This window comes from Rhipicephalus sanguineus, unplaced genomic scaffold (genome assembly GCF_013339695.2).
Source record: "Rhipicephalus sanguineus isolate Rsan-2018 unplaced genomic scaffold, BIME_Rsan_1.4 Seq317, whole genome shotgun sequence".
NCBI lineage: Eukaryota > Metazoa > Arthropoda > Arachnida > Ixodida > Ixodidae > Rhipicephalus > Rhipicephalus sanguineus.
Genome location: NW_023615003.1, coordinates 1 through 26290, shown reverse-complemented (window position 1 = coordinate 26290; position 26290 = coordinate 1). Strand labels below are relative to the sequence as shown.

At 49.5% G+C, this 26290-nt stretch overlaps 1 pseudogene; it reads left to right on the top strand.

Moving 5' to 3' along the window:
- The first annotated feature begins 589 nt into the window (after nt 1–589).
- On the top strand, nt 590–21318 carry LOC119377018 (uncharacterized; annotated as a pseudogene).
- Nucleotides 21319–26290: the final 4972 nt, after the last annotated feature.

The following is a 26290-nucleotide window of genomic DNA, read 5'->3' as shown; positions in this document are numbered from 1 at the left end:
AATGCGGGATACCAAACCGAGAAAAACTTTCCCTCAGTAATTGAATTGTTGCGTCTGTGGTAGCCGTTTTCAGCGGCGTTGCCTCTATCCACTTCGTTTCCGCGTCCACTAGGACGAAAATTAGGTACCCGTCAACAGGTCCTGCAAAATCCATGTGCACTCGATACCACCGCCTTCCTGTCATAGGCCACGGTGAAGGTACTTGGGCCGCAGGCATTGACCACCCCTGCACACATTGGGGACAAGTTTGCACCAACCTTTCAATGTCTTTGTCTAATCCAGGGTACCAGAATAGCGTACGAGCGAGCCTCTTCATGGCGCCAACACCTGGGTGGGTATCGTGTAGCTCGTTGAGTAGGCACTGCCGGGCTGCCTCCGGCACGACCACACGATGACCCCCAGGGGCGTAGCCAGAAATTTTTTTCGGGGGGGGGGGGGTTCAACCATACTTTGTGTATGTTCGTGCGTGCGTTTGTATGTGTGCGTGTATATATACGCAAGCAAAACTGAAAATTTTCGGGGGGGGGGGGGGGTTGGACCCCCAACCCCCCCTTTGGCTACGCCCCTGATGACCCCAGTAAACGAGGTCATGGCTCGCGACGAGTTCGTGTCGGCGTGTGAAGTACGGCTGCAGATGTTGCTGCTGCCCCGCAAGATGTGATGGCCAGCCCTGCTCGATCCATTCCCGGACTTGCCGAAGTGCGCTGTCCTCCTGGGTCAAAGCAATCATTTGGTTAGAAGGAAGGGCACTTGCATCCAAACCTTGCGTATAAAGTACATATTCCATGACTTCTTGACTTCCGCGTTCCTAGTCCCCTGGCAAAGGCAAGCGACTGAGGGCGTCCGCGTTAGCGTTGTGTGTTCCCTTGCGGTATTCCAGATTGTATTGGTAAGCTGATAGAAGAAGCGCCCATCGCTGAATTCGAGCTGCCGCCATCTGCGGAATCGGCTTGTTGGGGTCGAAAAGCCCGGTGAGGGGCTTATGATCTGTCACCAACGTGAAACGGTTGCCCAGCAAGAAATCGCGGAACTTACAAATTCCAAATACCAAGTGTCTATGCGCTGCAGGCAGAAGATGATTTTAAGGAGCTGGTGGAAGAGTTCGCAGACTTGTTTGAAGATCGACTTGGCTGCTGCAAAGGCGCGCCCGTGAAGCTGTACAAGAAAGAAGGAGCGGTGCCGCGGTTTTTGAAGGCCCGTCCGGTGCCGTTCGCGCTTCGCAAAGCAGTGTCAGCCGAAATCGACCGCCTCGTTCAGCAAGGCGTCCTGTCGCCGGTGAGCGTTTCCGAATGGGCTGCTCCTGTCGTATACCTGTGGTGAAGAAAAATGGGGACATCAGGCTGTGTGGCGATTTTAAGCTCACCGTGAATCCGGCTACTCACCTGCAGTACCCTTTGCCTAAAGTGGACGACATTTTTGCCGCGCTCTACGGGGGAGAAGTATTCACCACGCTGGATTTGCGAAATGCCTACAATCAGCTGCCACTTGATGAAGAAGCGAAGGAAATGACTGTCATCAACACGCACCAGGGCTTGTACTCGTACAACCGACTAGCCTTCGGCATCTCGTCGGCTCCCGCACTGTTCCAGCGGTGCATTGAGTCGTTATTACGGGACTTACCAAGAGTACGTGTGTACCTGGACGACATCATAATCGCCGAGAAGCAACAGTACACGTCAACACTTCGACAAGTGTTCCAGAGACTTCGCGACAGTGGCCTCCAACTGAACAAGGCCAAATGTCGGTTCCGAGAAAAAGAAGTGCAGTTTCTGGGGCACAAGATTGATGCAACCGGACTTCACCCACTGCGCGACAACCTCGAAGCCGTAACAGCTGCACCAAAGCCAGAATCGGTGAGCCAACTGAAGTCCTTTCTGGGGCTCATAACCTATTACTAAAAAATTTTGCCTAATTTGGCCACGATCTGGCTCCGCTCTATCGGTTACTGGTCAAGGGACAACGCTGGCACTGGAAAGAAGAGCATCAAAAAGCCTTCGAGGAAGCAAAGCGCGCCTTGTTAAAGGCAAATTTTCTGGTCCACTATGATCCGCAGAAGGAGTTGCGGCTGGATTGTGATGCGTCAGCAGACGGCTTAGGTGCAATATTATCACACCGCATTGATGGCGTGGACCACCCGATATCATTTCGTTCGAGAACGCTGACGTCAGCAGAACGCAATTATTCCCAAATCGAGAAAGAAGCGCTGGCCTTGGTATTTGGAATTTGTAAGTTCCGCGATTTCTTGCTGGGCAACCGTTTCACGTTGGTGACAGATCATAAGCCCCTCACCGGGCTTTTCGACCCCAACAAGCAGAGTCCGCAGATGGCGGCAGCTCTAATTCCGGTGAGTGCGGTTTATCGACGACGCTGCAGTAATCATAAAAAAACATTGGATTTGTGATGCAGTTACTTGCCCACCTTTTTAGAAAGCGGGACAAGGCGAAACACTTTGTTCAGAGGAGCGGATGTAACTGTATACCAAGAATTCCTACCAACCAGCACAAACCAGTATTAATTTCAAAGTCGATGTATTTATTTTCTCAAAAGACAAACACGAATTTTTTTACTGGGCTCAATGCTTTGTGTCAAGGGAGTGAGCACGATCTCAGAAGCAGCACGTCATTGAGAGTACTCTTTGATGTGCGAGACCGCTGTTCTGATAAAAAGATCGCCAGGCCTGCGCGGAACACCCATCACAGTCACAGCGAAAGCTGGAAGAGCGAACTTTGTAGAGCCCGTTGTGGAGTCTCTTGGGGCAACTAATACAAGTACACATGCAATGTACACACGCCATAAATCATCGCAATTTTTCTGAAGTAACGAAGTTCCCACTGGGCCATTTTTCGTCATTCTTCGGAGAATCGTGGTACCCGCTACACATCTGTAAGGCATTATGTGCACTTTTTGCTGTGGCTGATGATGATGAAGAATTATGGCTGAGCACTTCGCAGTGGGTGGGAAGCAGTGTTGTGGAATGGGAGCCTCCATTCCATTCCAATTCCATTCCGGGGAATTAGAACTTGCCGCAATTCCATTCCTTTCAATTCATCGGAATGAAAAAACGTAGCCCATTCGGACTCTGGGAATGGCCAGGTAGTTCAATTCCATTTCTGCAATTCTTCAACGTAGGAAAGGCGTGTTGATAGTTTTATCGAATTAAGAATGAACGCCCCTAGAGCTGATGTCATCAGATGCATTAAGAACTGCAAAAGTACGCAAAACACGTTACCAAGGTCGAGGGATAGTATAGCTTGGCAGCATATCTCGTGCAGTACAACCATCCAACTAATTCCCACAGGGGCAGTTCTCGCGCTACCTATAGTATTTGCATGGTGAGCATGTTGGAACGAATGGTGGTGTTTTAATATTGTTTAAGCTTAAATGTGTTAATGCTGAAATGACGGCATAGTGTATTTTTATGCTGACAAAAGTAGTATTCAAGAAGACTACACAGTTTTATCACGCGTCTAGAGCGGTCGTGAATATGGGGAAACTAAGATTTGGTTAATGGGAAACAAAACCCTCTAGATGGTATTAGTTGGAACAGTGCACCACTCTGGCACCTTGTGCCTTTCCATCGAATGCGGAACACTGGGCCGCACTGCTCGTCAGCACTCACGCTTGTCAAGCGCACCTCGCCAGCATGGATGGGGTGAGGAGAAATTTCTGTGCTCGCCTGTGCGCAGGTATGCATGCAGTGTCTTCCTTGTCGCGAAGTTTATTTACGTGTGTGAGGTACTAAACTGCTCGTGAGATAAAGATCAGACTGTGCATAGAGTATTCGCCACTTTCGTGCGCGGGTATCAATGGGAACCAACGCGCAGAGGTAATTTGTTTCTCCCTTCGGTATCTGCTGGGATAATGCATTTGCTGGCGCACTAACTTATGCATCGGTTTGTAGCAGGCGCGTTGCTTTATAAATGTACCGTGCTTGTAATCAGCCAAGTCGTTTTAGCAATGCTGCTTTATTGTTAATTTCGAGCATTGTGTGATGATTGGTTGTTATTTTACTCTTCTGCCACGTTATATTACATACGTTAACACGATTCACTGCCCGACATGACGCCTGTATAGAGTACTTTTGCGAAGGAGTTACAAGCACCAGCGTCGCACTGTGGTGGAAGACCCGACTGCCACGCAGAGGGCGCGGGTTTAACTCCCATCCGATCCTAGAAATTTGTTTCTCATTTAATTTTTTCTAATATCACGCGATAGTGGTCACGGACACTGGCGGTGGCGGACAACTATGGCGCCAAAATCAGCTGTTGTGGTCTCATAACAGCTTTAACTGTAACAAACTTCAGCACCGACAACGCCCTCCTCACTTTGGCCTGCGTGACAGGCGCGCAAAAGCCCACTTGCGTTAATATAAATATCTCTGGTTGCCACTGTTTTCGTTTTTCGCACGATTTGAACGTATATTTGCTTTGGAATTCCTGCCTGAGGTACGCACTAATACTGTATTCTAAGATATGCTCACATTGCATGTGGTTAGTTGTTTCGGATTGCGAAGTTTTCTCGTGAACCGAAAAACGATTGAAAAAATTTCGGTTTTGCTCCGGAACGAAATAATCGATAAAGTTTCGGTTACGTTTTCGTTCCGGTCAAAAATATCGTTTTTTTTTTCGTTTTTCGTTTTCGGTTTTCGTTCCGTTCCGACACTCTGGGCTAGACTGCACAGCGGTTGGAATGACAGCGCTAGGTGCGTGGCAGCGAACGTTTCGAAAAGCTGTAGCAAATGCGAGTTAAAACACAGAAAAATGAGTGGCTTGACATTTTTGTTCGCTATCGGCCTATATTGCGAGAATTTAAGTCCTTCTGAACATTATATCAACAAAAATTTATTTATAGATTTAGTTAGTTTTCTCTTAGTATTTTCGATATTCTTTTCTAAAAACTGTGAATTTCCCCCTTGCCCTGCCCCTGCCATGAACCGCCGGCTTCTTGGCAAATAAATTTGAGAGAGACATGTATGTGCGTACAGTTGCAGATTGCTCTTTATTTCTTGTAATTATTTAAACAATCTTATAATTTTTTTCTTATTGTTTACAATCCTTTTGTCATTTTCACAGTGGAGCTGTTTATGCCGAGCATGGGTCCGTGACAAGTGAACAGAAATGCTCATCATCATGAACTGGCACGCGCTCTCTTCATCCTCTTCCTCATCTGCTTTGCTCAAAGAACATGTGCGCCGATTTGACCGGCGTGGCCTGCAATAACCCTGATTTCTCTTTGATCCCCTCTTTCAGCCTTTCTCTATTTCTCTTGCTGTGCAATGCTTTACTGTCTCCCTCCTGCTCACCCTCACTATAACCACTATAACCTTTCCCACCGGTAGGCGCCGTCGATATATTTAGCTAGAGACCCCTTTCTTCCTCTTCTTCGATATATTTAGCTAGATACCCGCGGGCTCTAGCTCGTAACAACGCGGGCTCGTACGCGGGCTCGTAACAACGTCTACGTCATACGTAGACAGTACACTCGGTTGGGTTTCGGTTTCGGTATTGCGCTTTCTTGCTTATTTAAAATTATTCTCCAATTTGCCGAGTATTTCTGCTATCGGGCCCGTAACAGGAGCGTCTCGGGAACATAAAAGCACCATTACTTTGACATGGCCAAAAAATCGCCGGAGTTGGCCTTGAATACACCGTTGCGGCGAGGACGTCTTGAACTGAACGGATTATAATGTGCTAGCGGAGGGCCCAAAAAGGGGATGATCATGTTTGACAGCTGACGGAGAGCGGGGAGCCGTTTTCGACAGTCTTCTTCGTCTTTTTGACTATTACCAGAAGGACTTCGAAAAATACAGCACTTCACAGTAAGCCCATTTCGTTGTTCTGAAGGGCCCTTTGCAGAAAAGCCCAGCGTCGCGAGCCAATGTCACGTCGTCAAGTTCTCCGTCCACATCCATTGCGGCGATTGTGGCGAGCTTCGATGGCTTCGATGGCCGTTGTTGCTGCTGTGGGTCCCGCTACTTTCGCTCTGCTGCTACTAGTGTCGGCGGCCGCGCATTAAAGGCGGGCAACGTTGGGCACGGCAGCAGCGACGTCTGAAAGTCGGATTTCAGGCGGGCGATTTGAAGTGCGCTAACGCGATGCGGACCACTAACACGTGATTTTATTTCAAAATAAGCACTTCCTTGGCATAAAAGTAGCACTACGAGGTTTCTGGACCGCAATTTCAACAATCAACGTCGACTTAATATTTGCCTTTAGTGTCCATTTAACTATATAAGAGCCTGGTATATCTACTTTTAGCTCGCCCGTTTAAGATAAATCAAGTAGCCCCATATGCAAGGAGCAAAAGAAGTTCAGTATACTTGTCTCTAATAAAATTTCTCTGAATAGCTTGCCCCACACAAAAAAGCGTTTATTTCGAGAGAAAATGTGAAACATATATGTATGCATGCACAACGTATGTGGAACAAACATGAAGGGGCACTAGAAAGAAAAACAATTTCTCTGTTATCAGTAAATTGCTTTTTAGCAGTTCCTAAATCACCACGCTCTCCGGGGCAAGACTCTTGGAAAGTGAGCAAACGCGCAAAAAGATAAATGCGGGTGGCGACGCCCCCTTTAAGTTCGCGCAACAGACACCGTGACATCTTAGATTCCGATGACGTCTAATGGGGCCTAAGTAGTTTCTAATAACTAAAAATGAAGTACATTGACTTCTGAGGGTGCCATTGACCTAACATGCCAAGTTTCAGGAAATTTTATAGAGCCAATGTCCCCAAATACGACAAATACAGTTTGAAATCCGTGGCGTCACGCTCAGAGATTTCAGCGCGAAATTTTAAAAAATGGAATTTTGACCTTGATTTTCTCGTCTGATAATAAACTTATGATGGTGAAATAAATGACGTTCGAGTTCTTAGACTTCACTTTATCAGTCTAAACCGATTCAGTGCTTCACTATAGAGTCCATTTAAGAACCCAGCAAAGTCCAAGCCCGGCCCGACCCGAGCCCGCCACCTCAAACCCGGGCCCGGCCCTAAGCCCGGAGCTTCAGGTCCGAGCCCGGCCCGGACCCGCCGTGAGAACTACTTTACCCGGCCCGGCCCGGCCCACGGGCCGGGCCGGGCCCGGGTTTCCGGGTAGGCCCAAGCCCGTGCAGTGCTCTAGTGTATATATACGCAAGCAAAACTGAAAAATTTCGGGGGGGGGGGGGGGGGGGGGGGGGTTGGACCCCCCCAACCCCCCACCTGGCTACGCCCCTGCTATCTATCTATCTATCTATCTATCTATCTATCTATCTATCTATCTATCTATCTATCTATCTATCTATCTATCTATCTATCTATCTATCTATCTATCTATCTATCTATCTATCTATCTATCTACCCACGACTGTGTGCTTTCCTGGCCGTTTCGTTAATAGGATGTATACCAAATTTGGCATGGCATAACATGACTGTATAACGAATATAAACTACAGGTGGTAGCATGAAAATAATGACATGTACGACATGATTTACATGCCACGCTCATGGTGCGCTCGGCCGGTTCGCTAACTTGATGCACACCAAAATTGATATCGCGTGACAAGAGTGTATGACGAACAGAAGTTACTGGTCATAACGTGCAAATCATGGCAGGCGTACCATGTAAAACATGATTTACATGACATGGTCTCGGGGCGCTCGCGGTCGTTTAATGAAATGCATATATACCAAAATTTATATGAGGAGATATTTCTGTATGACGAACGTTAGTGACGTGTGGTAACATGAAAATCATGAATTGCATGTCATGTACAGCATTACTTAACTTGCCACGCTCATGGTGCGCTCGCTGCCGGTTCGGTAGCTTGATATACACCAAAAGTGGTGTAGCGCGAGGGGATGTATGACGAATATGAATGAGGTGGTAACGCGAAAATCACGACATGCATGACATGTACGGCATGGTTTACATTGCACTTTCTTTGTGCGCTTCCGGCCGTTTTGTTATTTGGATGTATACCAAATTTGGTATGACATGACATGGGTGCGTAACGAACATAAATGACAGGTCATGCGTTGTATATACCAGACTTTACATGCATGCATGCATGACAAACATGCGATATATAGTGAACTAAATGTCATGACATGAATGATTTCATCTGCCTCAAGGACGAACAAGGCGATATATGCAGTTCTTTGCTGGCTACTTCGCATTAGATTGATTCCCACAAGGCGTGGGATCTGCCGGATTGACACAAAAGGCACAATTACACAGTCACGCGCTACCAATCTTGGTGCATATCAAGCCAGCGAACCTGCCGCAAGTGCACCATGAGCATGGCATGTAAATGATGCCTTACATGACATGCGTGCCATTATTTCCATGGTACACACTGTTATTTATGTTCGTCATAAAGTCACGTCACGCGATACCAATCTGTATCACGGTTTTCATGGCGCACTGTTTGTTATATGTGAGCCCAAAGGCGTCAATTTTACGCCAAACATAATTAAGAGCTACCCAGCAATGTTATGGTGCATGAACCTTCTGCGAGAGAGAGAGAGAGAGAAGTGAACTTTATTAAAGCACCGCCGGAGGTAGCAGGGTGCCACGCAGGGCCCTCTTGCTACCCGACTATTCGCAATGCCCATAGACTGTCGCGCCGCCAAGCGGAATTCAGGAGCGTCCTCTCGAGGAGGGTTAGTAGACGATAAAATGGCAGCTCTACGCAGTCGCTCCCTTGTTCGGCTGTGCTAACCTCAGTGTTAACGCAGTGGCAAGGAAGGAACAGTACGACTTTGCGTGTTCCCTGCATCAGTGAACAAACCGGGCCCTCCGTGACATGAGAAATCTGATTCGTTCTTGCGAGACGCGAAGTTTTCGTGAAAATACGTGGCAACTCGCGCTTTCAATGCTAGCCCACAGCGTACGCATACTATCAGCTTCGCAAGGCTTTCTGTAGCCACGTAGGTTAGTTAAATGTTATCATCTGACATATTCAGTTGAATCTCACCCTGTTTTACTTGCATATAGCATTGGTCAGTGCTTCTTGTAGAGCATGAATCCCATAACACTGTACGCGGGAGGTCGCGCGGGCTCGCGATGTGCTCTTGTAAAACTCAGCGATCTCAAGTTCTCGATACATTAAAATAGGGACTCTATCCTTTGCAAGCAAAGCGCTGTTACTAATCGTGCGAGCGACGTTTCAATCATTCGAGGACGCGTCTGCTCCCCCCCCCCCCCCCCCCCCCCCCCACGCCTTTCGTGGAGCGAACGCTTTCAACACCGTCCTTCGCCAGTGTGTTGGTTTCATAGCCAGCGCTGCGCCGTTTGTTTTTGTACGTTTGTTGATAGGTGGCAGCACACTGCAAGCGATTTGCTCGTTGACCGATCAGAGAGCATAATGTTGATAATGTTCTTCGCGCCCAGACGTCTCTCTAATTGTAAACGTGGTGACGCGGAGTGGTCGCAGTCGTTCGGCGGAGGAATTTCTTCGGATTGCTTTCAGCAGTGATGTTGAAAGAAACCATCTTGACGACGAGGATTTTTCACTGGACATTGAAGACTGTGAAAGCACCGAGAGTGACAGCTGTGACAGCGACGATGAACAATCAGCTGAACTCACGAGGAGCGAGTTGCACTTCACGTCCCCTCGTGCGTTAATGTTCTTTCACGCTCGTAAGTCACTTTGATTGTATTTAACGTATAATATCCTTGAGCGAGATCAGAATAAAAGCATAGTTCCTCTTGTGCATTGCATGTATCACAATTATTGTGGATATTATGGAGCGCCGCATCGCCAACACGCTCGAGCTCGACCAGCGAAGCGAAATGGTTAGAGCGATGGAACGTGAAGTCACGGCCACAATCCACGCCTTTCGGCTAACTTCTTCGACGTTGCGAAAAGCATAAGTGTGCATTCTTTTCGATATTCATGTTTGGATCGGGCTGATCGAATCTGCAACATGCGAGTGAAGTGAATTGCACAGGGCTAGAGTCTCAGCATGGCTGTGACACAAGCGCTACTGAATGGGATGTTAAATGCTCGTGTTCCGTTGAAGACGTAATACCGCGTTCCCGACTGCACAAGTAGTGACGACGGCGTATTATGTTTGCAAACCATAACCACGTTAAACGTGCGTTCCCGTGCTGCAGCGATGACACGCTACTCGCTGGCGGCCTACTACTGCGGCAAATCCGTCAGGCAGGCTCGGTACGTACTACCTCGGTGTGCCGTTCAGCTCATACGTCAATTTTAGTTCATGCAGTTTTATGTAGCACGCACAGGATTTCGCAAAGCATCGTTATGCACGGTAACGGAGCTGAAATATAACCTTTCACACCGCAGCAAATAATTAGGTGGGGGGTACTTTGCACTTTCCATGGTTTGGGAAAGTATTTTAGTCTCATATCCAATTCAGCGCGGCTCATGACTTCATCCGGTGAAAGTGGCACGGGCCGTACGTCCGCACGCGTCCTATCTGTTCCTATGCTACAGTGTACTAGAAAGGGCAGTGAAGCGGGCGGAGGCACCGACCCATAGGGGCAGGTGACGCCGCCGCTGGCGAACGAAGCGGCGGCGCTGCAGTCGCTCAATCTTGAAGGCGGGTGCCTCGTACTGCCGCCTCCTTGGCTGGAACGCGCTTGTTTGGAAGTGATTCTCCCGCTTTTTAGATGCGAAGTATCTTAAGGCGGAGCTCAATCCGGTGGTGGTGGTGGTGGTGGTGGTGGTGTGCGTTCTGACCACCCTTACTGCGCATGCGCATACCCTCTCCACACACCTCCTCTCCCCTCCCCTCTCCACACCTCCTCTCCACTTTCCCTCTCCCATTCCCCGCTCGCCCTGTGAGAATTAACGGCCAGGCTAGATGGAAGATACGACGCGCGTAGCGTCCCTCTTCGCGTTCCACGACGCGAGGTCGGTAGCATGCCCAACGAACGCCAACGGAACGCGATCGTGCAAGTGCTCCGGCTTCGCATCGCCTCATGGTCCCCTTTAGCGGGAGATGGTGTAATTTTTTCTCTCAATGTGTGATGCCATAACGTGAGAATGGCTCCTAAAAAACAACGCTTGAATCATTTCATCGCTCCTGGATGCAGCACAGCGTACTCTTGAAGCAAACGGCGAAGCTTTCGTTGTTTAAAGCGCCCGCAGACGCAGAGCGAAGAAACGATTGGGAACGTTATTTGCTATTGAACGTTATTCAGTGGACGCAAACTTCATAGCGAGAGTGTTATGGATGTGTTGCATACGATTCATCATGCTTCCCCCATTGCAGGTCGACTGCGAAATTCACTCTAAGAGCCTATAACAGTACGCAGTTTTGGGTTTTACGTTACTATATGCGACTGTACGTTTTTGTGAAAGGCGGGAATAAGTCAATAAGTCCAATCTGCTGAGGAAACAATTTTGCCAAGCACCTCAAACTAAGCAGGCTAAACTAGCTGCATGGCAACTCTCTCAGCATGCATTATACTTTTGCCTTCCTCACCTGCTGTTATTTCTGTGATTTTCTGAGCTTTACCTTGCCAGCTGTGAGGATTTGCTGAATCAAAGCAAGCGGCTTCCCTTTTGTACAGTAATTCAGTTGTTTTTCTACCCATTACTATGGTAATGCTCTCATTGCATTAGTGTGAAAAACAATGTCATATATCAATGCTCTGTGCCCTACTGCCTCATGTGTGTGTTCTCATATTCTGTGGTGCATTGTCACATATTAATTCACAGATTACAGAGACCATGACCTTGTGTCCATTTTGTGAAATGCTGTAGCTCGTTTAACTGCTCGCCGAAGCCTGCACGGCCCCTATAAATAAAATCGGCTGCTTTGCCAGTTTGAGGAAGTTTCCACTTGGCTTTCTGCATCAGTACTGTGCTAGACCTCTTTTTCAGCTTGCTTGCCTTGTGTTTCGGGCATGATTTCTATAAATTGTTGCTGTGGGCGTATATGACTGTTCAAATTCGTGCACGAATGTTTTATTATAGCTGTTTCAGCAACGAGTCCAGCTGATTCTGCGTGACGTTGTTCATTTACGCGATCTTTTTTTTTCTTTTTTTTCAGGCCTTGTGCAAAGAGAACGAGCGCACCATGTGACTGTTTAGTTTAAACTTACTTTCATATTGTCGCGACTAGCTACGTTTAATTAACCTCTCACACGGCTTCCCTATTGCGATTACCCAAGATCCGAATGTACTCGCTCTCTACCAGAGATTCGTCTGCGCTTTCAAGTTCTGTAAGCTAAACAAACTCGATCCTGATTGCTGAAACGGTTGAAAATGTTTTAATGGAACTCAACTGCGATGGAAAGTGTCCGTGTTTTCAAGAGCGTGGCTGTATTCAAGCGGCGAGTACTTTCTCAAAATGCGTTTGCATCTGTGGGAAAACCAATCTGTCTTGTAGTTTCTGGTCCTTAGCAGATAATACAGACTAAATAAGCGAAGTGCTTACGCGCAAACATCTGAACCACAGACACAGCACGCGCCAAGCACATGCGAGTGTCGCAGTGGTTGCTACGTTTCGCGTGCTCCTCTTCAAGATTGGTCGATCGCAGCGCCGCCGCTGCTGGCGACGCCGCCGGAGTCACGCGGAGGCTGCCGCCCGCTTCACTGCCCCTTCTAGTACACTGTACCTATGCTAACAAACGGGTTGACCCTCCTCCTGGCGCCATCTTGAAAAGCACGGCGCGCCACCTATTCGCAGTGCCCATAGACTGTCGCGCCACCGAGCGGAATCGAGGAGCGTCCTCTCGAGGAGGGTTAGTAGACGACAAAATGGCGGCACTATGCAGTCGCTCCCTTGTTCGGCTGTGCTAGGCTCAGTGTTAACGCGTTGGCAAGAAAGGAACACTACGACTTTGCATGTTCCCTGCGTCAGTGAACAAACCGGGCCCTCCGTGACACGAGAAATCTAATTCGTTCTTGCGAGAAGCGAAGTTTTCGTGAAAATACGTGGCAACTCGCGCTTTCAATGCTAGCCCACAGTGTACACATACTATCAGCTTCGCGAGGCTTACTGCAGGGGCGGATCCAGGCGCTTGCTTTGGGGGGGGCGGTTGGTTGTTGGGGGGGGGGGGGGGAGGGGGGGGGGGGGCGTTGCCCAACTTTAAAACTTCACGTTAGTAACCAAATGCTCATTATTTTTGTTCTCAGTTGCATTGCTCACTGCCATTTCATTATCTAAAATTTCGCATATTTCCGCTAAACATTGGGGAACACGTATCAGTGTTGTTGGTAAGAGGAGGGTGAAAGAGGGAAGGGCAGGCCACCTGCTCGATAAATGAGTATTCCCACAACGGCGAGCTCTAGTATTCCTTGAACGTAGTTTCGGAGTAAGCCTCCCTTTGTTACCCCGCCCCCTCCTCCCCATTGCCTTTTTTTCTGGCCGGTCGTGTTGCCAGAAAATGCCCTTTCTATCTCCGCAGCCTAAGGACAGTCAAACGGAGCTTTCGGAGTCGCGCTCGATTATACCCCGCGCACGTGCTCTCGGAGGCTTGCTCGGTACTTCGGCGAATATAATTCACAGCACCACTGCCTGCCTTCCTTCTTTTTTTTTTTTTTTTGGACCAGCCGCTGAAGGTTGACTAAAAGGTAACTTGTTCTGCACGCTTTGTGGGACCACGGCCGGGCTAGACTGCACGTGCGCGCTCGAGCGCGCACGTGCAGTCTAGCCCGGCCGTGGTGGGACGAAAGATGCCAGTTTGAATGACACAGAACAGACTCCTGTCTCTGAGAAAAAGATGGGAGAATTTGAAGACCCCTCGCTTTGCTGAAGAGCTGATGGCCCTGGGAGTGGGGAGGAAACTTTAGCTCGCTTCCATAAAGGCAGCAGTTGCTTTAGCAAAATAGTTGAGGCTTGTGCTCGTCGGTGCCTATTTGAAAGATGCAGGACGCAGAAGAAATCTTTTCTAGAAAGCCTGTTTCGCTCTTAACAAAAGCGCTGGGCTGTGTGAGGGGTGCTTCCCTAGTCTCGGATTGGGATGGACACAGCGACCACCTGAAAAAATTCTACGTTCTGAAAAATGGCCTTCGGTGAGGTGAAAAGCGGGGGGGGGGGGGGGGGTTGGGTTGGCTTATAGCTTTGGGGGGGGGGGGGGCGATCGCCCAATCGCCCCCCCCCCCCCCCTGGATCCGCCACTGGCTTACTGTAGCCACGTAGGTAAGTTAAATGTTATCGTCTGACATATTCAGTTGAAGCTCATCCTGTTTTACTTGTATATATAATTGGTCAGTGTTTCTTGTAGTGCATGAGTCCCATAACACTGTACGCGGGAGGGAGGTCGCGCGGGCTCGTGATGTGCTCATGTATAACTGAGCGATCTCAAGTTGGCGATACATTAAAATAGGGCCTCTATCCTTAGTCAGCAAAGCGCTGTTGAATCGTGCGAGCGACGTTTCAATCATTCGAGAACGCGTCTGCTCGACGCCTTTCGTTGAGCGAACGCTTTCCATACACGCCGTCCTTCGCCAGTGTGTTGGTGGTGTTGGGTTTCATAGCCACCGCTGCGCCGCTTGTTTTTGTACGTTTGTTGATAGGTGGCAGCACACTGCAAGCGATTTGCTTGTTGACCGGTCACCGGTCTGAGAGCAAAACCTGGCAAAACCTGGCAAAACGTTCTCCGCGCCCAGACGTCTCTCTAATTGTAAACGTGGAGTGGTCGAAGTCGTTCGGCGGAGGTAATTCTTCAGATTGCTTTCAGCAGTGATGTTGAAAGAAACCATCTTGACGACGAGGATGTTTCACTGGACGTAGAAGACTGTGAAAGCACCGAGAGATAGCGACGATGAACCACCAGCTGCTAACTCACGACGAGCGAGTTGCACTTCACGTCCCCTCGTGCGTTAATGTTCTTTCACTCTCGTAACTCGTAAGTCACTTTGGTTGTATTTAATGTATAATATCCTTGAGCGAGATCAAAATAAAAGCATAGTTCCTCTTGTGCATTGCATGTATCACAATTATTGTGGATATTATGGAGCGCCGCATGCCGCCAACACGCTCGAGCTCGACCAGCGAAGCGAAATGGTTAGAGCGATGGAGCGTGCAGTCACGGCCACAATCCACGCCTCTCGGCGAACTTCTTCGACGTTGCGAAAAGCACACGTGTGCATTCTTTTCGATATTCATGTTTCAATCGTGCTGATCGAACATGCGAGTGAAGTACACACGGCTAGAGTCAGCATGGCTGTGACACAAGCGCTACTGAATGGCATGTTAAATGCTTGTGTTCCGTTGAAGACGTAACACCGCGTTTCCGACTGCGCAAGTAATGACGAAGGGGTATTATCGCAGAACACTTTTATGTTTGCAAGCCATCATCACGCGCAGCAGCGATGGCGCTACTCGCTGGCGGCCTACTACTGCGGCAGATCCGTTAGGCAGGCTCGGTACGTACTATCTCGGAGTGCCGTTCAGCTCATACGTCAATTGTAGTTCATACAGGTTTATGTAGCGCGCACAGGATTTCGCAAAGCATCGTTATGCACGGTAACGGAGCTGAAATATAACCTTTCACTTTGCAGCAAATAATTAGGTGGCGAGTACTTAGCTCTTTCCATGGTTTGGGAAAGTATTTTAGTCTCATATCCATTTCAGCGCAGCTCATAACTTCATCCGGTGAAAGCGGTGAAGTGGTCCGTACGTTCGCACGTCCTATCTGTTCCTATGCTAACAATCGGGTTGACCCTCCTCCTGGCGCCATCTTGAAAATTACGGCGCGCCACCTATAGTTCGTGGGCATTGCGAATAGTTCGTGGGCATTGCGAATATGCAGTCATCAAGTTTCGTCTCGACGCTTACGCCGGGGAACCCAACGTTCTCCACGAGGCTGTCGCCCCTGGGTCCCGTCAGGTGCGTCCCTGCGCGTTTGGCGAGCGAGAGCTGTCTCGATGCGCTGGATCGCCTGTAGCTGTTGCCCTAAGTCCTGAGCCGTTACGGCACTGGCAATGTCCGTTGGCATTCTGCCTGGGTAGGCCGCTGCCGCGGAAACCACGCGAAACAAGCTACGCTAGTGTAGCGGAGACGCAAACATTCCCCGAAACGACATTTACGAATTCTCAATGAAACGCTTACCGCACAAAAGCGTGTATCAGTCGTGGGCACAAATTTTTCGCACCGTATTCTGTGCAGCCACACAGCCCGTCGCTTGGCATCCTACTTCCCGCTGGGAATAGCAAAGAGGGCTTTGCGCGTTTCCCGCCGTTTGCTGCACCCAAACGCGCAGCACCCAGGCCTTCCTCGATGCCTCGACAGGCTTGCGATGAAGGGTCGAAACGATACGGGACGTCGCAGTGTTCCTGCACGCTTTTCTGAGGCTATAAAAACAATCGCCCTTCAAAGCGCCGTGCGTCGGCGACCGTGAGACAATAGCGAGGAGCGAGCTGGGCCATTTGTGTGGCGAAGCCGCCGAAAGGGCGCAGCGGCGAAGAGAAAAGGAACGCGGTACTTTTCCCGTTCCAGTGACTTTAGGACCCGTGGGTCGCCAAGCCACAGCTTTTTTTTTTTTTTTTTGCATTAGAACAGCAGGCAGCAGAAAGGGGGGTGGAATCGGGGCATTTATTCATAAAGATACAGGTTGGCAAAGGGTCAAGCAGGAGTGCAGGGAACATTTGTGGCTAAAGGGAAAAGTGGCAGGGCAGATGACGCTCCTTGGTTTACTTGTGGACAGGAGCAAAAGCCAGAGAGGAAAACCAAGAAATGGTGGAGTGCATAGCAAATGATATTGATGAACTAGGAAAAGAGTGCGAGATAATTATACTGGGAGATATGAACGCTCACATAGCGGATATGGATGGGTATACTGACTCAACAGGCAAAATGCTGATGGCTATGTGTGAAAGGCATGATTTAATCATTTGCAACAGTACTGAGAAGTGTGAAGGGCAGATAACATGGGAGGTAGGAGGCCTACAGTCGACGATAGATTACGCACTGATGTCACACAGGATGTATGATAGGCTAAGGGCAATGAACATAGATGAATATGGCTCCAGAAGCCTGTGACCACAAACATATCAAGCTGAGTTTTGGAAGAGAAATGAAAATAGGAAGGAGGCAAGATGAGAAACCACAGGGGAACTTTTATTCAGAAAGGCAAATAGAAATAGCAACTAAACAAATTGAGAATGTAATCACCGAGGGTACTAAAACAGTGTGGACGTACACAAAAATAACTAGACTGGTTAAGCTAGAGCTTGCTAAAGTACGAGTCAAGTCGACCGGGAAAAAGAGACACAAACCCAAGAGCTGGTGGGACGAGGAAGTTAAAGGGGTATTCAGACAGGGGAGAAATGCTCGGGGGAGACTAGGGGATTGCGGATCACGTGACCGCGACGTCACGGATTAGCGAGTGGGCGTGACCCCCCCTTCCCCCAACGCCTCCTCGGGGGAGACGGGGACCTTTTTCCCGAAAGGACAAACAATCACCCGGCGGTGGGGGATATAGCGAAATTTCGGGTTCTTGTTTGGCCACATTGTTGCACTTGCTCCTGCAAAGAGCGGCAGCGGGTGTACAGTCTGCAGTTACATGGTCGTCTGCAGCTCATCGTCAGCAGCTCGTCAAACGGGTGGTGCAAGCCACCAGAGTAGTCTAGTAACACTGGTCTCCCCCTCCGTTCGCCTCGTCCGTGTGAGTGGGGGGCATTTGTGGAGACTTCTCCTCGCGAGCTGACGTCACTAGGCTCCGCCTTTATCCCCCGAGCATTTCTCCCCCGTCTGAATACCCTGTATTCAGACGGGGGAGAAATGCTCGGGGGAGACGGGGGGATTGCGGATCACGTGACCGCGACGTCACGGATTAGCGAGTGGGCGTGACCCCCCGCAGCTCCTCGGAGGAGACGGGGACCTTTTCCCCGACAGGACAAACGATCCCCCGGCGGTGGGGGATGTGGCGGAATTTCGGGCTCTTGTTTGGCCACATTGTTGCACTTGCTCCTGCAGAGAGCGGCAGTGGGTGTCCAGTCTGCAGTTGGGGTCATCTGTAGCTGGGGTCATCGTCGTCAGCAGCTGGTGAAACGGGCGGTACAAGCCACAGGAGTAGTCTAGTGGTTGGCAGAAGTAAACAAGAAGGATAGGAAGACAGCTGCAAAGTTCTGGAACCATCTCAACTCCCTGAGTAAAAAGACAAGTCTAGAGCAGAGCTAGGTTTATAACTACAGCTCAAGATGTCAGGCTAGAAGGGGATGAGGCAATGGAATATATAATAACAATGATGACAGAAAAATTTAAAAAACAAGGAAGCGCCACATGCACCCTGACAGACAAATATAGAGCAAGTAGCGCAGTGGCTCCACTTGGACAACGAGAGTGGGAAAGGGCAGAAAAGAGAGCTCCTAGTAGCACATCAACAGGTCCTGACGGCATCCCAATTATGCTCATTAAGAAATTGGGTCCGAAGTCTAAGCAAACATTAAGAGAAGCAGCGAGCAAAACAATGGTGGAGCAAAAATAATGGATGGTGAAGTCCCCGATGGGTGGAAACTAAGCAGGATGAGCATGATCTATAAAGGAAAGGGTGACAAAGCAGACATAAACAACTACCGCCCTATAACAGTGACATCAGTGGTTTACAGGCTGGTGATGCATATTATAAAGGAAAGGCTGCAGGCATGGGTAGAGGATGAGGGGGTGCTGGGGGAACTGCAAAACGGGTTCCGGAAACAAAGGAGGTTGGAGGACAATCTGTTCATTGACGCAGTGCATTGAAATTGCAGAAAAAGAATATGCACAGACCCCTGTGGCTGGCATTTCTGGATATCAAGGGTGCCTACGATAGTGCGACTCAAGAGGACTTGTGGGAAATACTGGACACACTAGATGTGGAAGATGGAATAACTAATCTCTTAAAGGATATTTATAAATTGGTAACAAGGTGGTTATAAAATGGGAAAAGCAAACCTATAGAGATACAACGAGGGCTTACAGGGGTGTCCCCTGTCACCCTTGTTATTTATGTTGTACCTAAGAGGATTAGAAGCCAAATTAGAAGAGAGTGGACTTGGCTTCAGCCTCTCTTTTGTCAATTGCAAGGAAAACGCATTGAACAGTCATTACCAGCATTGATGTACGTATGCAGATGATATAGTATTAATGGCCGACGATTTGCAGGTATTGATAGCCATCTGCGGTAATGAGGGAGTGTCACAATTTAGCGGGTTATAAAGCGCGCGCGAGGCCGCTTTCAAACTGCTACGAGACACAACGGCGCGAACCGCTCGCCAAGAAGCGCGAAAAGACGAAAAAACAAGCATCAAAAGACGCCGGCGCTCCGCATCCTCCTCACCCAATCGAACCAGGCGCAGACGACGCGATCAAACGCCCGGCAAATCCTGGATGTTTCTAGAAGGAAGGGGGGACGCATCCGCGAGCGATGCCGCCGCGATTCGAACCTACGAGAAAGCTCTCGCCCTTTCCCCAGGCTTAGCTGTACTGCACGCAGAAGAAACATCCCGACGCTTCTAGAACCCGGGGGAGAAGGGATAAAAGCGTGCAATCGACAGTAGTGCAGTCAGTGAGGAGAGAGACAGTAGTCGAGTGCAGTGAGCGAGTCAGTCGGCCCGGTGATGGTGAAGTTATGCGACGTGTGGCTCCGTTAGCCAAAGAAGTCGTGGTTATGATGGTGTGCGGTCGGCCGATCGTCAATTTGGAAGAATTGGATGACGACGCCGTGTGAGCCGTGACAAGTCACGACGACGGTTGAGCTACGACGATCAACGCTGGAGCTGGCGTGAGTGTTTCCTTGAAGAGAAGCATTCGATTACCGTCCAAGTATTGTGGACTGGATACGCCATTATCTATTCAGGACTTTAACTGTCGTTGAATAGTTGTAATGCATGCGATTGCATTCGTAGCGTGTGATCTGTTTGTTTAGCTCCCGTTGTGTAAACACCATCTGAATTGTTTTGTGAAGTTGTAACTGGTACCAGCCGAGTGTGCATGTGTTTGTATTATTTGTATTGCCTTAACTGAGAATATATTTCGTTTTCGTTTGTGTTGTCGACTCTCGGCTCTGACTCGGTCTTTGGACCACAACCGGCGTTCGCTGACGCACCAAAGGACCAACTCTAAATTGTCCGCGCTTTCGTGGTGCGTTTTCGGAGGGCCTTGACGCCAGCCCTTAGAATCCGCCCGGCGATTGCCAACCCGATTAACGGGATCAGTGACAGGGAGATAGGTTAAATTTGAAGTTCAGTCAGGAAAAATCGGCAGTCATGATTTTCAATGATAACCAAAAGGCAGTGAGCATAGGATACAGGAGGTCACACTGGAAATAGTGGATAAATACAAATGTCTTGGCGTATGGATAAGCAACGGGGCTGAGTATCTAAGGGAGCACGAAAGATACGTGGCGACTAAAGGTAACAGGAATGCAGCTGTAATGAAAAATAGGGCACTGTGGAATTACAATAGGTATGATGTTGTGAGAGGGATCTGGAAAGGAGTTATGGTTCCTGGTCTGACGTTCGGCAATGCGGTGTTGTGTATGAGATCAGAGGTTCAAGCAAGATTAGAAGTTAAGCAACGTGGCATAGGTAGGCTGGCTTTGGGAGCACACGGGAATACACTAAATCAGGGGGTACAGGGTGAGCTGGGATGGACATCATTTGAGGGCAGGGAGGCTAGCAGCAAGATAAAGTTTGAGGAGCAATTGAGAGAAATGGGGGAGGAGCGTTGGGCTAGGAAAGTTTTCAGCTACTTGTAGTACATGAGGAATGTCGATACAAAATGGAGGAAGCGGACCAGAAAATTGACAAGTAAATACCTAGAAAGCGGCAGGAGACCGAACCAAAGGGAACTATCCGTTAAAAAGAAGGTGGAAGAAACTGAGAGGGACATGTGGAAAATAGGGATGAGTATGAAATCAGCACTGGAGACCTACCGAACTTTCAAGCAGGAAATTGCGAAGGAAAAGATCTACGATAATTCTCGGGGTAGTTCTCTGCTGTTTGAGGCCAGGACGCGAGTATTACGGACCAAGACGTACCGAGCAGGGGCGTAGCCAAGGGGGGGTTCAAACCCCCCCGAAATTTTTCAGTTTTGCTTGCGCATATATACACGCACACATACAAACGCACGCACGGACATACATAAAGTATGGTTGAACCCCCCCCCCCGAAAAAAATTTCTGGCTACGCCCCTGGTACCGAGCCAAATACGAAGGAGTTAACAGACACGTTATGTAGTGCGTGTGGAGAGGAGGAGGAAACGGCTGAACACTTGATACTGGTCTGTAAAGGGCTTCACCCTACAGTTCAAGAAAATGGCGCAGAATTGTTCAAAGCACTGGGGTTTAGGGACAGTAAAGATAAAATAGACTTTAAGCGGGTAGAAATAACCAGGAGGAGGTTATCTGATTGGTGGCTACAATGAAGGCGCGAGTGAAAATTCCTTCACCTACATAGTGCTAGTATGTAACTGTATTACGGCTAGGTGGCGTGAGCCACCGCCCGATCTAAAGGGTACAGCCTTATCCACACATCCATCCATCCATCCATCCATCCATCCATGCATCCGTGGGCTTTCTCCGCGCCGGAAGCCGCCGCGTCAAAGCGGCAAGCGTCTGCTACGCGCGTGATATTTTGGCCGCTATTAGCTAAAATTGCGGAAATTTGGGCAATATTTATTACTGCGTCACTGCAACATAATACTGCAGCGACTCATCACACAGAGAACGCGTTTATTAGTTTGTGTGTTGTGAAACGGGGATTTTGTATATATCCTTCAAGCTGGTTTGTTACCGCATTGGTCCACACTTCAGCGGCTGTTTTAAGGAAGGCATGCTGCGCACACTTCATCGTGAGAAAAGGCGTTTAACTTAATTTCGTGTGGAATGACGAACGTAAACTTGCTACAGGAGAGAATAAACTGGAGATAACCAGGAGAACGTAGCACATATGCACATAGCAGGCCCGCAGCCAGAAATTTTTTTCGGGGGGGGGGCACTTGCTGAAAGCCTTGACTATTTGAGAAAAACGCCTATTTTTATTATTTTCGATAAAACGCCATGTGTCATAAAAATTTCGGGAGGGTGCCCCCCCCCCCCCCCCGGCTATGGGCCTGGCACGTATAGTAACTGCCCACGCATGCTAACGCGTTTGCACCCTTCATATCCTATCTTTTATTTCGTGTATTCGATTTGTTTTACAAGGCTGCCTCCGGCGCTCTGCTGTTTCAAGCCGTTTCATGCGAAGCCGAATGTGTCAGTCGGCGTGGCCGCGGTACCAAAAGTAAAAAATTACTCGCGTAACTCGCGTCTCGTTCACTTGGCGTACACGAAAATGGGCACGGAGGAGCACGAATGTATACGTATGCCCAACACGACTGATATGTCATGGCATCACTAACTTGACATGCTTGCCATTTGCGTAACGACTAATAATAATATGGTGTGTGGCGCGCAAACCCGCTTTCTGTAGCCAGAAATAATTCTGATGATGTGTGGTCTGACGATTTGTTTCCGTCAAGTTATAAAAAACATGGTGGTCACCAATACCGATGTCAACATGTTAGACTTACCCGTACATTTTGAAGAACTGACTGCATAGGTAAAATGTATGCGAAAAAATTACATGAAAAAAAAAACATGGTCACATATGCATTCGCCTGAGATGACTCGAAAACGAAAGCCATCTTCTTTTTCGTCAGTCGATGCATTGATCGTCCCTCGCCCCTCTCCGAAAGCTTTCTGCACATAACGTGGTTTCGGACTGCCCACAGGATCAAGGCATTGCAAGCTTTTTGCACCTCACCTGCTTTTACATTGCCTCTGTGATCGGCCCCCGATCACGGAGGCAATGCAAAGGGACCATGTCATGTGATGGCATCATCATATGACGTCACGTTGAATGACGTCATAGTCAACGTTTATAGAACAGAAATGTTGGTCATAGTGACGTCACAAGTTCTGTCGATGTCATCGCGTGATGATTTTGTGCATCACTCGTGTTGGCTACGCGGGACGCGGACGGTCAATTTTCGTGTTTGATAACAGTGCAACATCGTGTATGCCTCACTTCATGTTACGAGCGATCGCCCTAAAACAAACGTGATTCTCAGTTCAGAGCAGCTGATTGCACGCGTCTGCGGGACAAAAGAAGCTTGCGTTACCCGTCTGGTCATCTCTTTATATTTATTCAAGAGATGACCATACGGAGCTTCAGCACGAAATTGTGGTGGACGCTATATTGAGGTCATCAGGAAAAAGCGGGAAATTGCGGTCGGGTGTCCTATTGGCGCGCATTCAACTGCCGCGGAAACAATTGTATTTTATGTAACTACTCGTCCACATCTTTTTGTAAAGTCTCTGAACCGGGCGAACGCTAACCTCCCAGAACCGTGAAAACATCTGAAGTTGAGAATAAGTTGTTTGAAACTGTTTTGATTTCCTATAGTGAAGGCTTGAAGCAAAGCACGCATCTCGCGCGAACGTTTCATACTGACGTTCAGCGATCCAATGCAACATGCGATAATATATATATATATATATATATATATATATATATATATATATATATATATATATATATATATATATATATATATATATATATATATATTGCCACGCCCACTTCTTGTCTTGTTTTGATGTATTCGGGTTTGACCGGCAGGGACGGTTATCAACGCTCGACGCTGTCCGAGAAGCATTGTTCGAGAAGCTTCACGTCTATAGTAGATCGTTCTGTTAAGATTGCGCCCCGCACGCGAATGTTCCAGCTTTGTCTAGAGATAACGCCGCCACCAGCGATATTGCTGGAAAGTTCGATACCGCCTGTATAAAAGCCGACGCGATTGACCGCTTGTCAGTTGATCGACGGACGACGCCCTGTTCGCCGCTATCATTGTACAGCGTGTATTGCTGTAGCTCTAGTTCTCATTTTCCGGCCACAAGTTCGGCCAAATAAACAGTTTCATCCTGCAAACGCCGACTGCTGTCTTCGTCGACGTCACGACCACGTGACATCTGGTGGAGGTGCTGCTTCTTCCATGATCCGGACGCCCCCGCGAAGCGCTGACCCAAGTTCAAGCCGCGAGGAGGACGACAGCAAAGAATACCCGGATCGTCGAACAAGCCGCAGGCAGAAGGGACTGCAGCCAGAGCACGGGCTCCTTCCCGAACAAACCAGGCAGCCCAAGGTCCCAACACCCACCGCAGCGACGATGACCGACCCCGTGCAGCCTGCGCCGATCCTACTCCGGCAGCCCAAGGAGCCGCCAACCTTCCGCGGGTCGTCATTCGAAGATTCGGACACCTGGCTCGAGACTTTCGAAAGGGTCTCAACATTCAACAACTGGGACTCCGAGGACAAGCTGCGTCACGTTTACTTTTACCTCGAAGACGCAGCAAGGACCTGGTTCGAGAATCGGGAGTCCACTCTTCGAACTTGGGACGCCTTTCTCAAGCGCTTTTCTGCAGACGTTTGCAAGCGTCGTCAGAAAGGAAAGGGCCGCAGCCTTGCTAGAGACGCGGGTCCAACTTCCAAATGAAAGTGTTGCCATCTTTGGAGAGGAAATGACCAGACTGTTCCGCCACGCTGACCCAGCCATGCCCGAGGACAAGAAAGTCAGGTTGCTCATGCGAGGGGTAAAGCAAGAGCTCTTCGCTGGGCTGATGCGGAACCCACCCTCGACAGTCCAAGAATTCATCTCAGAGGCGACGACGATTGAGAAGACCCTGGAAATGCGCAACCGCCAGTACAATCGCCGATCGATTCAAGACAGCCCAGCTGTTCTTGCCGTCGGCTCCGACGACCTGCGTGAAACGATCCGAGCGATCGTGCGGGAAGAACTGCGCAAGCTTTTACCCTTACCACAGCCTGAAGTTGCCTCGATCGCTGATATCGTCCGAGAGGAAATACAGCAGTCTCTGGGCACCCCCGAGTCAGCGCAGCCACAGCCGCAAGCAGTGAGCTATGCCGCTGCAGCCCGACGCAACGCCCCCCTCCTCACCCACGTCAAGACGCCGCGCCACCCCAGCAGTTCCGCCGCCAGGCGCCACCGCCGCCGCCACCGACGTCATACCGCCCGCCAGCCGGCCAGCTATACACGCCGAGAAAGACCGACGTTTGGCGCACCCCCGACCACCGCCCACTCTGCTACCATTGCGGGGAAGCTGGCCACACTTACCGCCGCTGCCAGTACCGACAGATGGGACTGCGTGGGTTCGCCATGGACGCGCCGCGTTCACAGCGAGGGGAAAGACCACACGACATCGCCGACTACCTCGCGGGAACGCAGTGGACGCCCCGACAACCTTCCCGTTCGCCGTCGCCAGGCCGCTACGTCTCCCCCCAACGCCGACCATACACTGGCCCAACGCGAGGCCGGTCACCCAGCCCGTATCCGGAAAACTAAGGGCAGCAACCGATGGAGGTGCGGTTGCTGTACGACGAAATACCGAAGATCCTCCGCCGCCGACGACAACGCCGCAACGACATCTAAAGAACACGCCGCAAGCCGAACGAAGCCCTGACGTCGAAACCTCACGGCCCGAAGAAGAACTGATGACACAACGACGAAGCAGCGGGAAAAACCGACGTAGCCGTGATCCGACGCCGCGACCAAATCGAAACGGTAGGCGACGAACGAGTGACCTCGACGTTCTCATCGACGGCCACAACGTCACCGCTCTCGTCGATACTGGAGCCGACTATTCTGTCATCAGTGGACCGTTCGCGACGAAGCTGAAGAAAGTCAAGACCTCCTGGGAAGGCCCCGAAATCCGCACAGCGGGAGGTCACCTAGTAACGCCGGCAGGAATCTGCACAGCGAGGGTCTCCATCAACTACCGGATTTATCCCGCAAGCTTCGTAGTCCTTCAGCATTGCTCCCGAGATGTCATCCTTGGTATGGACTTCTTAGGCCTTCATGGTGCAGTCATCGACCTTAGATCGAAGTCGATAACACTATCTACAGAAAAAGCATTACCGCGGTACACGCCGCCAGGGAAGCATGCCTTGAATGTGCTGGAAGACCAAGTCACCATTCCCCCTCGCTCCAGCGTCATCATTTCCGTCGGCTCTCAGAAAGTAGCAGACCTGGAAGGCGTCATTGAAGGCGACCAGCACCAGTTGATTAACCGCGAGATTTGCGTCGCAAGAGGAATAGCAGAGTTGCGGGGAGGTAAAGCAACAGTGATGCTCACAAATTTTAGCAACGAGTATAAGCACGTAAACAAAGGCACGACAGTCGCCTACATCGAAGAAATCACGGCTACGTCGATGGCTTTCGCCATCGCCGATTCTTCCGAGCCAACACCGACGAACCAAGCTTCTCAACCAGTTTTCGACGTTAATCCTAGCCTTCCGAAGCATAAACAAGAACAGCTCAAAACCCTGCTTTTGAAATACA